Source organism: Stegodyphus dumicola, chromosome 3 (assembly GCF_044657685.1).
Source record: "Stegodyphus dumicola isolate Sdum_Otavi_A_Nest chromosome 3, ASM4465768v1".
Classification (NCBI taxonomy): Eukaryota; Metazoa; Arthropoda; class Arachnida; order Araneae; family Eresidae; genus Stegodyphus; species Stegodyphus dumicola.
Window position 1 is genome coordinate 156,041,715 of NC_140770.1, and position 17,458 is coordinate 156,059,172.

A 17,458-nucleotide genomic window follows, 5' to 3' on the forward strand; every position below is an offset into this window, starting at 1 on the left:
AAGTTTTGGTTTACAATTTAGTGGCGCTATTTCTGAGAGGAAGTCCATAAATTAAATGAAAAATAAAAGAAGTTATAGACAATTAAAATTAGAAGTCTGCTTTCATATTTTTTATCTTACATATATATGTAATATTTTAGCAGTCGGGCACATGAGTGAGGCTTTTCAATCCAAGGACGACACAGTATAATTTAACCGTTAATTGCATAGATGCTCGATATGGTCTGTAGGCTATTGGTAATTCAGAAGTTATAATACAACTCTGGGGGGGGGTTCAAACCTTATACAACCAACACCATAGTATTTACTTTTAGCAAATATATGATTATAACTATTGAACAATTTTTGGGTACTTTTCCGTTTTGCCGGCGCAGGCGATAAAGTCGCCAATAATGTTACAACTGATGCCAAATGGAATATCCTCGCTGGTAACCTTTTATGCCTCATTTTCAAAACAATTCGCACCCAATTCGTGTCATATTGATTGTTTCTTTCAATACTGGCATACAATTATATAGAATTTTTACCAGATAGTACAAATTTATGCCCTAAGGCCATTCGCGGTAATTAAGTCAATTAGAATGCAATCACACCTCTCACCGGAAGGCGAAAATATAGAAAAGGCAACGTCAAGGTTTAAATTCATCAATTCTAATGAAGCAAGCGAAGTAAAGCACTGCGGTTTTACATAATTTCTGAGTAAGCTATTCGTACGAATTGAAATAATTCTTGCATATAAACTTGTATTCAAATTAAGATTTAACTTGAAATTAATGTAGATAATTACTGAGAGAATAAGATTTTTGTAGCGTAGTTTACGTAAGATGAGATCACTTGGGGTCACGTTATACGAACCGGCAAATCAGCTTGTTGAACTTTGAAAGCATAATAAATTCTTAAATTAATGCCTTTTTACAAATTTATTGTCTTTTTACAAAATTGTAAACGATATTAAAATGTTTATGCCTTAAAAATAAAAAATTCTTATAACTAATATTTTTTTATGTGTGTACTGTATGTTGTCGCCAATAAAGTCTGCTTGGCGCGATTTGCGCCGGCGAAACGGAAAAGTACCATTTTTTGTAATTTACTGTCAGAATTTTTACTATTTTCAAAATAATTACCAGACTTTTTAGTACTAATATCACTTTTACATACAAAATTTTCACTATTTTCTGAATATTTACCAGATTGTTTAGCATTGATATCATTTTCACGTACAAAATTATTTTGAAAACTTTTATTTAATTTAACATTTTTACTCACCTGTTTTCTAAACGGATAAACTTGATAATTATAAAAATTCAATTGTAATTTGAGCAGTGAAACACAGGATGAAGATAATAATAAATAATTTAAACTAGAATTTACCACATAAAATAATAAATCATTAGTGAGTTTACCTATTTTACATGATATTTTAATAATGCTTTCTACATGAATCGGACTAGATAGAGAAAATAATTTGCTATTAGAGTTATTTTCGATTTGTTCCAATTTTGTATTAATACCCTTAAAAATATTGTAATGAAGAATGTTTCTGCTGTGTTTCTGGAAGACCCTGATTGAGAGCTTCGACCATTGTAACATCAGTCAACTTCAAATTAGATCCATATCTTAATTTGTTACGAAAATGGAGGTCAGTATTATTAAATTTTTCATATGTGACAGATACAAAGTCATTAAATCTCACTACTTCTGCAATGGAAAAGTATGTACTGAATTTCTCTTTCACTGCTTCCCAGTCTTTGTCTAAACATTCGCGAAAGAAGTATGCAAGTGCTTCTCCTCGTAGGCATTCGGAAAATATAAGTGGTCTATCTTTATCTTGAATATTTTTCGCACTACATTTTTGTTCAAATAGCAGAATGTACTTATCAATAAGAATATTACTTTTAGATCCATCAAAAATAGGAAATTGGAATTTTTTTATATCTATAGTGGTTGTTGATTCTTGCGTATTTGTTGACAGCGCAGCTTTAGCTCTTGTCTCCATTTTTGAAGCACCGATAATCAGTTTTCACAAAACTCTTATTTTAAGCACCAGATTTCGTAGCCGACGAAGAAAAGCAAAACAGAGGGAGATTCGCAGATGACTGACACTTGATGTTCTTCACCCGCTTACGGTAGAGGATGAATTTAGAAAAATAAATCTAGAGGATTTCTTTTCCACGCAGAATAAATCCTGGCGGATAATTAATTAAACTGTAATATTTTAGCAGTCGGGCACATGAATGAAGCTTTTCAAAGACGACACAGAAGAATTTAACCGTTAATTGCACATCAATTTGAAGGCATATCATCACTCTTTACTAGATAAATTAATTTCAATGCGTCATAGAATTAGAACAAAGGAAAGGCAGATGAGAAGCAGCGGCATCGATCTTGACAGCAGAGGGAGAAAATTCCTTCTGACGCAAAATGGCTCGAATTCGTTATTTATAAAAGCGGTTACGTAATAGGCTCGAATGTTCTGGAAAATACTGGTCTATGGTGAAGATCCTGAATTGCAGAAAGTTAATTAAAGGTTACTGGTTCGCTTAAAGCAAAGCCATCGTGATTTTTATATTTTACACACACATACACACACACACACACACACGTATATGTAATAATAAAATTCCATAGTCAAGAATACACTTAAATTTCTAACTGCATGTTCTTTTCATTTTTAATGGCGACGGTCTGTTATTTGAAAGTACGTGGAATTAAATTCACAGCCCCGTAGTCAAGTTGTTTTTCCCGCCTTTTCTACACGTACAGTTATAGAATCTTCTGGAAATATTTAAAGCGAACTGGAATGACTGACGAGGCTGACGTCATTTCTTGGAAGCTCCGCCTTTCCAGAGGCTATGAAAGGTCTCGCAAAGGAATATCGGGGTCTTTTCTTTGATGTAACGATGCAGTAAACTTAATACAAAAAGTTATTAGTAATTCATTTTATTTACTCCGGATATCTTAATTTTTGTAACTGCTATTTTCTCCTGAAATATAATAAATGGATCCTGTTTTTTAAACTTATCGTCTGATAATTTAAGCTACGACTACATCTATGATTCTTCACCAATCTATTTATTCCGGACAAAAGCTGGTACATCACAAGGAGTCGACAGGACGGGTGTACCCAAAGAAGAAAGTAATTCGAATGGAAGAGAAAGAACTTTTTAAGTGCAAGTTGTGTCTGTTTTTTACAACTGAAGAATTGTGAATTGTGATACAGCTTTGTCTTCGCATTTTGAGCGCGTCTCATAGTTAGAAACGCATGATTTGGATATCGTCTGCTGGAAAGAAGCTGAAGAATTTCAATCACTTATGCTATGTTTTTTTAAAGGCACACAAACGAGCAGGATTAAATAGTGTACTCAACAGCCAAGTAAGAATATATTTTAAGAAATTATTTTTTCTCAGTGTGTGAACTAAGTTGCTACGACAATAGTTTGTTTTAAATATATTATGTTAAAGTAATTACGACTTTATTTAAATTTCAAGTCTTATTCTAATTAAAATATATTATGTTAAAGTAATTACGAGTTTATTTAAATTTCAAGTCTTATTCTAATTAATAGTATTCTAAGTAAGATTTGATATTATCCTGAAATGTGTAGTGATAATCATAAAATTTGAGAATACAAAATTTTTATTTAAGTCTATTATTCTGTGAAGTGTTGATAATACTCTGAAGAGTTTTGGTTTAAAAAAAAATATTTTAACTACTGTAAAAATATTTTGAGAAAAGTGCCCATTTTTTGTTCTCAAGAAAATTTTAAAGTTTCAGTTACAATGTCGACAAATCAGGAACCCGTTAATCTTGACGATTCACTGAACGTGAATCAAGATACAATAGATTTAAATATTATTCCATTTGAAGATTCTAAGGACAGTGACATAATTTCTTGGTTAGGTTATTTTAAGAAAGTCTGCCAAAATAAGAACGAAAATTGGAAACTTCAAAATATTTCTTGTTACATTAAGGAAAAAGCCCTCTGGCTCTATATTAAAAATTGCCATGAGCTAAAAACTTACTCAGAATTTGAACAAATATTAAAAGAAAACTTTATCGATCCCACCTTAACTACTTTCGGCGACTTCGCTAATTTAAAATATAATGTCAGAGAAGTCGTCAGTAGTATAACCCCCACTATATGCAGCAAAAGGATGCCGCCATGACGTAATAGAACAATAGATTACGTAAGAGAACAATAGATAACGAAGCAGGGGCTGTGTCTTTGATGTGCCGCCACCGCCATCTTGGATAACGTTACAATCGAAAGTGACGACACCAGCGCCATCTTGTATCACGTGATGGAATGACATCATCAAACTTTCGTTTTGATTCTGTGGCAACGATCTTTTCAAAGTTTTTATTTTTTGTGGCAACGACGATATTTTTTATGCTTGTGGCAACGGTCGCTTAAACCACGTGACGTCAACTATATTATTTTCCTTATTTACTAATTTTTTTTCCTTTATTATTTTAGTTATTTAACCTTTTTTATTCATTATTTTTTAATTATGTTTCATTACTTAATTATAAATCATCCTTTTTAATTATTTAATCCATCATTATTTTTTATTAGTTTTAATTGATTATATTTTAATCCATTTTTAATGAATTTTAAAAATAACTCCACGACCGAGTTTCGAACTCGCTATCCGTGGGATGGGAGTCTTGCACTTTACCCCTCGGCTACCCAATCCTCTTATCAGATTTGTTATTTGAAGCCCTCTTTGTCCCTTTGAGTTTTTGCACCACTGATGACATAAGGCTAAAAGTCTGAACAATGCGCTTTGACATGAAAACCGCGTCACACATTTGTTTTTACACGACGGCTAGGATTTCTTTTGGCTTAATCATTACTTTATTCATTGCTGTTTTAAATGTAAGATTTTCCCACAGTTTAATTTTTTTTTATTATTAAAATATTTTTAATTGTTTTCATTTTTCATCTCATTCTTACTTTTTTTTTAAGTTATTAGTTAATTTATTAATTTTTTATTTCATTTTTTTCCCTTTCCCAAACATAAATTTTATTTTTAAATTTCGCAAATTGACGTTTACTTCCACAAAAGTGAATTTAAATTTTCTTTTTACGTTTTATCTTGCAAAGTTAATTTTTTTATATTTAATTTTCTTTTTGGTTTTACGAAAGTAATATTTATTTTTTTTATTTATATTTAACTTTTTTACTTTAAAAAGTTTTTTTTTCTTTTTTTTTTCCAAAATTTTTTCCTTTTCGTATTTTTACTTTACTTTATTTTAATTTTTCGTTTAACTTTCTTTTTGGTTTTACAAAAGTAATATTTTAATCATATGTAATGAGCGTATGTGAGACACGAAATGCATTCGTATGCGAAAAAATAACAAACATTTAACTATCTGACGATGAATCAAATTTCATTGGAAATGTAATAGCATGAAAAGTAGTACAATATATCTGTATGGAAAATCTTGATGATAATTTCTGTGTGTTTTTTCGAATAAAAAAAAAATTAGTTAAAGGCTCCTAGGTTAGTAATGAACTACTAAATTCGGTCAATTTTCATCAAAAACGCCGTAAGAAGTTCTCCGTACTGGTAAAATATTACTTAAATTCTCTAGCTTTGAGACTTCCCTCAGACATTGGCAAGACCAACGGAGGTCTGGTCAATACAGGATAACTATATGTTTAATAGGTTACTTCAAAGCTATGAAAGAAATAACAGTTGGGTAAAAAATATGGACATTTTCAAGAAACAAATGTTCTCTTATGTCCTTTTGGCATTATAGTTATAAACAAAATGCAAACATTTAGTAAATACGTAGATAAATCTCAAGAAAAATGGTAAATTAACATGAAATGTTTACTTAAAGTCTATTTGTTATAAGTTGGAAAACAGTGATCCTAATACATTTGAAAAATAGTTCATATACAGCGCATTAAAATTTTGCACCCGATCTATGAATTCATGAAAATCGGCCCAAAAATGTCATTTATCACGTTCGCTTGCTTGCAGTATATTCTCTCGTCGTTTTAATCTTTTTGCTTTTGAGTTGTATTATTTCTGAAGTTGTAATATTTCTGAATCTGAAGCTTTAAAACACAAAATCAGTCTGCTTTATCAACTTGCGTTTAAATGTAAAGTACAGTCAACCAAGTGGAAGAATTTAGTATAAGTAAATGTACTACAGACAAAATAAAATTAAAAAATTCTTCATTATTTTTCATGCTTTGTTCAGGAAACTAGTCCTAACTTATTTCATTCGGAACATTTTCAGAAAAATATTCATTTCTTGTTCATGTTTTTGCATACTCAAATACTAATTTTGTTGGAAATAGGACATTTTCTTATTCCATTTTATATTTCACTGTTAAAGTCTGGCTTGGGAAAATTGTTTTCCGTGAAAATGAAATAGTTGTCCTATATGTCTGTCACTGTTCTAATAAATTACATTACTAACATGTGAAAAATCCCTAGTTATACAGGAATTATCTTGAATGTTTGCTTAATCTGAAACGAAAACTGCAACCCCTGTGCAAAAAATAGAGCAACTTTATCTTAAAAAGTTCTGCGCGAATACATTTTTGTTTCTTGGTCCTTACATGATTTTCTGTGTTTAAGTTCATTGTGTACCTATCTTTTATCTAATTTGTGAAGTATTCCTGTTTGAATATTAACATTTGAATTTGTTTAACTGATTTTTAAAGTACACGTATATTTTGATCAATGCATGGGGAAATGAGGAACTGTGGCACTGAGTGTTCTAAGCATTCCATACTGCATTTTTCTTAAGAGTACAGCCGGTTAAAAGAGAAAATGAGTTTCATACTTTGTGAAATGTATTTTATTTACTTATTATGTGCCATGTTCGTGATAAATAAAAATGTCATACATGTGAGCAGGATTGTGTGGCTCCAATGTTTAATTGAAATAATGCTTTTTGAAAGTGTGATCTTTCTTATGACATATTAAAACGCGTTAAAATTTTTTAAATTGCTCACTATAGTGGATCATTATATGGACTTTCTGTCATTATTACCTATTTTTTACAATTATCTGTGTAATTTTATTTACTATTTATGCGAAGTTAAATGTCAAAATGCTGTAAAAGTTCATTATCAAGCAATGTCAGTTTGAAATTTCTATCTTAAAATTATTTGTGTTAGGTCTTTTATGTTAATTACTATGTTATATCATTACTTGGAACTCTACTCAATATTTCGTGTAATGTATCATAACTATGTAGGAGTCATTTGTCAGGTATAATAAATTAAATTTCGTTCTCAAGGCTGTAAGTGTTCAGTGCTAAATAAATTATTGACAATGTGATATATGGATATTTTTGAGTTAAGTTACAATGAATACGTTAAAAATATTCCAAGTTAACAAATTTTTATATTCCAAATTGGAAAAAAGGCAATAAAGTTTCATTTCCATGGCTGAATATTAATTCCATGTGTATTATAGACTTTAAATTCTCCTTCACAAAATGTGACTATAATTCAAGTTTAAAATAATACGTTACAATGTGGATATTCTTCTCTGTAGTTAAAATATAATTCAATCTTCTGTACCTTGTTAAGAGAGTTAGGCTGAGATAAGTTCAAATAGAGCAGTGTTTATAAAGTTCTGCGGTAAATGGTGGAATCATATTAAGAATCCGAGTGACGTTTTCACATGAAGGAAAAATCAAGGTTCAGTGTATGTTTGGTGATTTAAGTAGGATGTGTGCAAGAAAATACAAGATATTTTTGTAAAATATTTCAAAGAGTTAGCAAAATTTGTGTTAGTAGTATAAATGAATCTTACTGAATAAAAGGGAGTGTTCTGAATATATATGTATAAATGTCTGTAGAGTAAAATAAGAAGAAATGAAGTACTATTGGTATGTATCTAAACTTAACTGGGTATAAATGCTCCATGCATTGGTTTGAGTGGGCTTCATACCATGAAAATTTATTGCTCCTTATAAGATTTGTTTAAAGTCATATTATCTAGTGAAGTTATATGCATGTAAATTCCAGCTTAAAATTTCAAAGACAGAGAAATGTAGGTAAGTTTACTTTTGCAGAAATGGAAATGTAACATCGTATTGTATTTAAAACAAGGGAAAAAATGTTAAGGGTAAAATAAAAATGTAACAAGAAAATTTAAAGGAAAGGGGGAAAAAAATTTACTTTTGGAAGTAAAATGCATAAGGGAAAAAACAAAAAACTGAAAAAAAATTAAACTTATGAAACTAAATATTACTTTTGTAAAAAAATTAAGTTAAAAATGTAGTAGCACCTTTATTTTAAATAAAAAGCGGAAAGGAAAATTAAATTTGTAAAAATAAATATTACTTTTGTAAAACCAAAAAAAAAAAAAAAAAAAAAGTTTAAACAAAAACTGAAATAAAGTAAAGTAAAAATACAAAAATGAATACATTTTGGAAAAAAAAAAAAAAAAAACTTTTGCAAAATAAAAAAGTGAAAAGAAAACATTCAATTCGTAAATAAAAATATTACTTTTGTAAAACCAAAAAGAAAGTTAAACGAAAAATTAAAATAAAGTAAAGTAAAAATACGAAAAGGAAAAAATTTTGGAAAAAAAAAAGAAAAAAAAACTTTTTAAAGTAAAAAAGTTAAATATAAATAAAAAAAATAAATATTACTTTCGTAAAACCAAAAAGAAAATTAAATATAAAAAAATTAACTTTGCAAGATAAAACGTAAAAAGAAAATTTAAATTCACTTTTGTGGAAGTAAACGTCAATTTGCGAAATTTAAAAATAAAATTTATGTTTGGGAAAGGGAAAAAAATGAAATAAAAAATTAATAAATTAACTAATAACTTAAAAAAAAAGTAAGAATGAGATGAAAAATGAAAACAATTAAAAATATTTTAATAATAAAAAAAAATTAAACTGTGGGAAAATCTTACATTTAAAACAGCAATGAATAAAGTAATGATTAAGCCAAAAGAAATCCTAGCCGTCGTGTAAAAACAAATGTGTGACGCGGTTTTCATGTCAAAGCACATTGTTCAGACTTTTAGCCTTATGTCATCAGTGGTGCAAAAACTCAAAGGGACAAAGAGGGCTTCAAATAACAAATCTGATAAGAGGACCGGGTAGCCGAGGGGTAAAGTGCAAGACTCCCATCCCACGGATAGCGAGTTCGAAACTCGGTCGTGGAGTTATTTTTAAAATTCATTAAAAATGGATTAAAATATAATCAATTAAAACTAATAAAAAATAATGATGGATTAAATAATTAAAAAGGATGATTTATAATTAAGTAATGAAACATAATTAAAAAATAATGAATAAAAAAGGTTAAATAACTAAAATAATAAAGGAAAAAAAATTAGTAAATAAGGAAAATAATATAGTTGACGTCACGTGGTTTAAGCGACCGTTGCCACAAGCATAAAAAATATCGTCGTTGCCACAAAAAATAAAAACTTTGAAAAGATCGTTGCCACAGAATCAAAACGAAAGTTTGATGATGTCATTCCATCACGTGATACAAGATGGCGCTGGTGTCGTCACTTTCGATTGTAACGTTATCCAAGTTGGCGGTGGCGGCACATCAAAGACCTAGCCCCTCCTGCGTTATCTATTGTTCTCTTACGTAATCTACAGTTCTATTACGTCATGGCGGCAGCCTTTTGCCGCATATAGTCGTCCGCTGGAGTTGGTACTCTTGTTTTTATTGACAGTATAATGGATCAGTACAAGTATATTGACATTTTAAATCAAAATTTGAAATCTTCAGCGCGAAAATTGAACTTTCATAACGATTTTAAATTCTACCAGGACAATGACCCCACGCACACTGCTTTGAACATTAAACTCTGGCTGCTGTATAACTGTCCTGAAATAATAAAAACACCACCACAATCTCCGGACTTAAATCTCATACAGAATATTTGGCTAGAATTGGAATCAAGAATTCGCAAACACACCATTTCTTCAAAACAACAATTAAAATCGGTGCTTCAAGAAGAATGGGGTAAAATCACTCCAGAAATCACAAAAAAAAATTAGTCGAATCCATCCCAAGAAGATTAAATCATGTTTTAAAAGTAAAAGGAAATCCAACAAAATATTAAAACCTTTTGAAAAGTAAAATTTTTGGATAAATATTTGATGGAGAAGTAAGTGTTCCATCACTTATGTGAGCCATTTTTTGCTCCGTTCTAAACAATTGTATTTTTATTAAATTAATATTTTAATATTTTGAGAAAATGTATGTTATGTAATAATTGTTACTAAATTTAAGTATGAAACACACCCACAAAAAAATTTTACATGTTTTTTAAATTTATTTTACTACAGTTTCCTTTTGTAAAGCACAAGTGTCCCATCACTTTTGTGAGACACTGTATTATTAAACTAATTAACTTGTTAGTGTTAGATACTAATTTAGATTATGTTCTTTTGGGTTTAAATGAATGTAAATTATTTGAATTAAAAATTGATTGTAGTAATTTAGTGGTAACTCAAAGAAATGAAAACATTTCAAATTCTGGAAATGTAAATAACAGAGTTTCTTTGCATGTGCAACTTGATCAAGTACTTGAAGAATACAGTAATGTAATGCCATCAGTTAAGACAAAACCTAGAAGTAATATCTCTGAGGTAATAAGTGATGAAAATAATATATCTAATGAAAATAATGTGTCTAAAGGTAAAATAGTTAATGAAGGTAATAAGTCTAATATTATGAAGTTTAATGATGATAAGATGTCTAAGGTAACAAGAGTTAATGTAAATAATGAAAGTAATGTAAAACTAAAAATTCAAAAAAGTGATGTGAAAAAAAAAAAGTAGTGAAATAACAACAGATTCAGAGAGTATGGAGGAAGAAAACCCTGAATTAATTAAATTGTTAAATAAATATAAGAATGTGTTTTCCAAAAATAAATATGATGTAGGTAAAATTAACATTGAACCACAGCGAATTAACTTGACTTCTGATTTGCCTGTCACATTAAGACCTTATCGAACTTCCCCTAAGGAAGAAGAAGAAATTAGACGACAAATTGATCAATTATTAAAAAATGGAATTATTAAAGAAAGTAGTAGTCCTTATGCATCCCCAGTAACTTTAGTATTAAAACGCGATGAGGGCAAAAAAAAACCAGAATATGTATTGATCGTAAGTTGAATGCTTTAGCAAAGACTGATGCTCATCCCCTGCCCCGGATAGACATTTTATTAGACAAATTAAGTAATGCAAATGTTTTTTCTACAATATATCTAAGATCAGGATTTTGGCACATTCCTATTCACCCTGATGACACCGAAAAATTGGCTTTTATTACGAATTTTTGGACTGTATGAATGACTAAGACTCCCTTTTGGCTTCAAAAATGCACCGGCTATCTTTAACAGAGTTACTAAACGCATCCTCACTAAAAATAAAATCCAATTTGCTTGTAATTATTTTGATGACATAATTGTTTACTCTTCTTCCAAAGTTCTAGGTTATGAAATTAGAAAGGGTAAAGTTACCCCAGATAACCAAAATATTGAAAGTATTAAAAATTTGAAATATCCAAGTAATGTAAAAGAACTACAAAGAGTGTTAGGCAGTGTAAATGTTCATCATAGATTCATACCTAATTATGCTAAATTAAGATCTCCTCTAAATAAATTATTGAAAAAAGATGTACCATGGCATTGGGATGATCAATGTCAAACTGCTTTTGACGAACGGAAAAATATTCTTATTTCAAAACCAGTCTTACAATTGTATGATCCAAATAAACCTTGTCATGTTTTTGTTGATGCATCACAGATTGCTGTGGGAGCTGTTTTGAAGCAGCCAGACGAAAGTAATGTATTACACCCAGTTTCCTACCATTCTAGAGCTTTAAAAGATTACGAAAACAATTATGCAATTACAGAACTTGAATGTTTAGCTATTGTTGATGCATTACATAAATTTTATTACTATCTTCACGGTCAAAGATTTACAACCTATACCGATCATGCAGCCCTTGTTTGGCTTAAAAATGTTAAGAATTTAAGAGGCAGATTATTCCGTTGGTCACTCTGATTCAGTATGTTCGATTACGAAGTTAAATATCAAAAAGGCTCTACAAACGTTGAAGCTGATATGCTTTCTAGACAACCTGCTTCTCACCAGCTCCAACATTCTGTGTATTAATTTAATCGTGATGAAATTATACAACAGCAAAAGTGTGACAATGTGTGTGATAAAAATATGTAGAACTAAATGATTTGATGGTAATTAAAAAGAAAAAAGGTTATAAAATTGTGGTACCAAAATCCTTAAGATTAAAATTATTAACTGAAACTCATGAAAAATTCGGACACCCAGGTATTCATGCTATGTTAAATTTAATCACCCCACAATATTATTGGCCCTACATTAATAAAGATATTGGAAATTTCGTGAAACATTGCCATGTTTGTCAAATTAATAAAAAGAAAAAAAAACAAAAAATTTAGACTTATGCAAGAAGTACCCCCCAACTGATAAACCTTTTGAATGTCTTTCTATTGATACAGTCGGCGGTTTTAATTATTGTAATTCTACAAAAAAAATATTTACATCTTGTGATCGATCATGCCACAAGATATGTCTGGGCTTTTCCATCTAAAAGTGCAACTACAGAAACTTAATGCTAATATTTTGAAACAAATTTTACAAATTCAAGTCCCCGAACAAATCCTTAGTGACCGCAATGCCTCATTCACCTGCAATAGATTCAAAAAATTTCTTAGAAATTATAATGTAAAACAACTTCTAACTACTGCCCATCACCCCCAGACAAATGGCAAAGTAGAGCGTGTGAACAAAACCCTAGTAACCCGTTTAAGATGTAAAGTAAATTCTACTTCATCGAAAATTCCATGGACGAAAATTTTGGATCAAGTTATTATTGAATATTATAATTCCCCTCATTTGGTAACTAAATTCACCCCTGCATATCTTTTACTATGAAAACTTCCTTTCGATTCTCCCCTAGATCAAAATACTTACCCTCCGGTTGACATAGCGAGAAAATTAGCTAAAGAGAGAACTATTGAATATCATAAAAGGAATAAATGTCGTTATGACACAAAATTTGCAGATGTAGATTTTCAACCTGGTGATCTAGTTTTATTTGATGAATTTGAATTTCCGAATATATGTAAATTAACACCTCCCTATTCAAATTGTCAAAAAATTATCTGAGGTTAATTATGAAATTGATAAAAAGAATTACCATACAAAGAAACCTACTGATATTGTCCATGTTTCCAGACTACGACACTACCAAGACCCAGAAAATTTTAAACTACATCACCAATAGGTAGACACACCTTCCTTTTGGTAAACGCTCAACTGAGGTTGCTACTGAAGGTAATTAGAGCACCTCTAATTATTTAATGTCTAATTTTCTTTGTTGTAAATTTTTGGTGTGTTGTTTTGTATCTTTGTATTTATTTTGTATTTATGTGTCAATTTTTTGGCAACGACATTAATGGTAATTATAAAATACTATTGAAGTTGAAAGTTGTGTTGAACGACAATGCAGTATATGACTTAATTGTCATTGTCGATAGTAAGAGGTAAAATACGAGTAAAATTATTGTGTAAAATGATTATTATCAAAATAAGTGTTTTATATGAATAAGTAGTCAAAATGAAATACTGTAAACAAACTAAAAGTCAAAAGGCAATGTTAAGAAATTAGTCAAGTATTGCAATTGTCAATGATATGAAGAAAAAAATAGAGGAATACCTCACCTCAATCAGAAATTTTTAATATTAAAGCCACGGCGCACTGGAAATGAAAGATTTGTAAAATACGAACTGCTCTAATGTTTTGCAGCAATTTCTAAAGACCTGGATCCTGAACTGAAACAGTTCTCAAGAAATGTTTTCCCAATACTGCATGCATAATGTTATTTTTCTTTATTTTCTATAAATGTCAATATATTAAGGTATATTATTTACAATTTATATATTGATATTATTATTGACTGTGTTATAGTGAGAGTGTCTATTTAAGATTAATATTATTGTAACTCGAATTCTGGGTGCGAGTTCTTCAAACAAATTAAGCAGAGTCGTAGCTAGGGTTTTCAGCGCCCAGGGACAACTGAAGATTTCGCGCCCCCTTCTGCTTGCCAAGGATGGAAAACATTTAATTCTAAAATGTCGTAACATCAGTTTGGCGCCCCTTGGATTCTGCGCCCGGGGACAGATGCCCCTCTTGCCCCCCTTTAGCTACGCCCCTGAAATTAAGCAATTATTTTAAAATAATTTTCTAGTTGTTGTCGCGTTTTTTTTTTTTTTTTTTTTTTTCACGGTCCGGAATGTCTTGTAGTCGAGGCGCCCGGCTTCAAGTCTTTTCGCATGGGGGGGGGGGGGGGGGTATATTTTGTAATAATAAAATTCCATAGTCAAGAATACACTTAAATTTCTAACTGCATGTTCTATTCATTTTTAATGGCGACGGTCTGTTATTTGAAAGTACGTGGAATTAAATTCACAGCCCCGTAGTCAAGTTGTTTTTCCCGCCTTTTCTAAACGTACAGTTATAGAATCTTCTGGAAATATTTAAAGCGAACTGGAATGGCTGACGAGGCTGACATCATTTCTTGGAAGCTCCGCCTTTCCAGAAGCTATAAAAGGACTCGCAAAGGAATATCTGGGTCTTTTCTTTGATGTAACGATGCAGTAAACTTAATACAAAAAGTTATTAGTAATTCTCTTTATTTACTCCGGAGATCTTAATTTTTGTAACTGTTATTTTCTCCTGAAATATAATAAATGGATCCTGATTTTTAAACTTATCGTCTGATAATTTAAGCTACGACTACATCTATGATTCTTCACCAATCTATTTATTCTGGAAAAGAGCTGGTACATCACATATATATATGTTGTATGATCTTAAATTCACTTAGTGCGAAATCGAGTTATTCTACTACTTGCGCAATTGCTGCAAAGTGAGTTATTAATAATTTATTTACTAAAGAATTTTGATTATATTATCTCGCAAGATTAATTTTAGTACAATTATCTTAAAATAGTGAATCCATACTTAGTAAGTTCAATTTCGAAAAATGTTTTAAAGTAATCCTCACAAAGTAAATATACAATTCTCTATTCGTATAAAGCAAACCTAAAATTAAAAATCTAACCAAGAAACTTCAATTGTAAAGAAATAAAAACAAAAATAATATTATTTCAGCGAATCAGTTTACAATATCATTTAAATTCTAAGAGCACATGTAAATTAATTGTACCTATACAAAACCATGAAAAAATATATTATTCCTAAAAATTGCTTAAGTAAATAATTGCTGAGCAGGCAGGAGACAGACTTATCAAGGGGAATTTGCCTCCAAACTTAACTCTTATTCAATTCGTGTTTCGTCATCCATATAGGTAAGGATAAAAGTAAAATTCAAAACCAAAAGCAAAATCAAATGTTTTGAATCACAAAAAAAAAAAAAAAAAAAAAAAAATTAAACAGTGGGATTTGAGAATAAAGCAAGTAAATGACTAGAGCAATTAATTAAATTATTTAAAAGCAAGAGTAGAAAAGCAAATTTTTTAGAGAACCAAAGTGATGTAGAATATATATATATATATATCAGAACAGATAGTCAAACCTGTAAGGTATAATGGAACATGGCACAAGTTATAATTTTCACAATACTACCGAACAGCACACAAATTTATTGCATATATATTCTTAAAAATATATTGTTATTTCTAATTAATATATATATATATATATATATATAATTAATATAATAAGCACTAAAATATATTAAATATGCTTACTCCATTAGCATATGGCCAGTTATCTCTAAGAACTGCTGTTTAGTATTTTTTGTTACCAAACGAATTACTAGTGTGTCTTTGCAACAATAGATGGCGTTGCTGTCTGATGATTCAATTCTGGTTGCTATGGTAACGAACTTTCAACTCATAATTTATGTGATTTGTATTCTATTCTTTTTTGTTTTATTAATTGCTACTGTGCTTGGAGTGATGTGAGCTGTGTCGTCACTTGGACGGCATTCCTTCTATTTCAAAGTGTTATGTAAAATAAACTAGTGATATTACAGTCCGCTTACCTGTTTTTGTGAAATTATTCATAACAACTGCGAAGTAACACTGCCGCTCGATAAGCATATTTGAAGCTCCTGTCAATTCAGATTACACTACATACTATGATATGAAAGCATACATAACAAAGATGGGTGTAAGCATATATAACAGAGATGGCTGAAAAAATCACAGTGTGATATCACAGCTGAAATACTTTTAGTCGCTGAAGACGGGGAAGAAAAGGTTGTTTCATGTTATACACTATGAAAAAAAGGGACAGTTCTACATCTCCCGTTCTACTGGGCTGATCGTCGAAATTCAACGTGTGTTTCTTATCTCTCGAAAGCGCGACTTAGGATAGGTATTTGATTTACATATAAGATTCTTCTAACGTCGGTGTTTTGACACAAAATCGGACTGTTTCTGAAATGACATGCTATTGTCTTTCCATATTTCGATTCTACAACTCAAATTACGCTAAATTGCCAAGTTTTCTAAAATTCGCACATGTAGTTTTTAAAAAATTACGCCTCGAAATTTTAGCTCCGCAGTATTAATATAGTTTGGTATATATTTATAAATATCTCTTTTTTTATTAAATTTATTTGATTCTTCTTTTCACATTTCGAAATTTAGGTTCATTCCAAATAAAATTCGCCCATTTTTATGATTTATTTTTAAACTTTGTATTTTTAAATAATTTTTATAAATGTTTCGAAAAAAATGTTGAATTATAGCCTATAAAATGTTTACCCTTATCTTAAAGTAGATGTATTTCTAAGCACACCTGCAAAAAATTAGAATTTTTTTTTTCAAAATTTCCGAAGATATACGTGAATTTATATATTATGGCGTTTTGAAATTTGGTGTTGAAACTGAATAACGTTTGCATAATCCGAGTTCAGAAAACAAAACATTTATTTTACATATTTTAAAGAAATAACGTTCTGAAACAACATGTTTCATCTACACAATCAATCGACGCTTTCACCAGAGCATTACGCCATCAAACCTGGCACACATCCAAAAGTTCAAATTGAAGAATTACAGAAGCGTTGTTGCCACACAAGAAAAGACATATAGTTACAACTTCACACAATAATAAAACAAAAACACACTTTTGAAAAATAGACAATAATAATAAAAATAGTAATAATAAAATTCTTAACAATATTTTCTCGATTATGCAACATCCTCCCCCCTTTTTGAGTCAGTGGCAAACGACTCAAAAACATATGTTATCCTATTAAAAAGGTCTAGTACATTAGGCTTCTTAGCAAGCCGTCCTGACGACGTAAATTTCTGTTTTATATGCTGTACGTCAGTCTGATCGTTTTTCTTATCGTCGTTAACGTTAGGCTCTTCAACTAAATAATTTTCACCTAGTTGTATCTCTAGTGGATAAATAC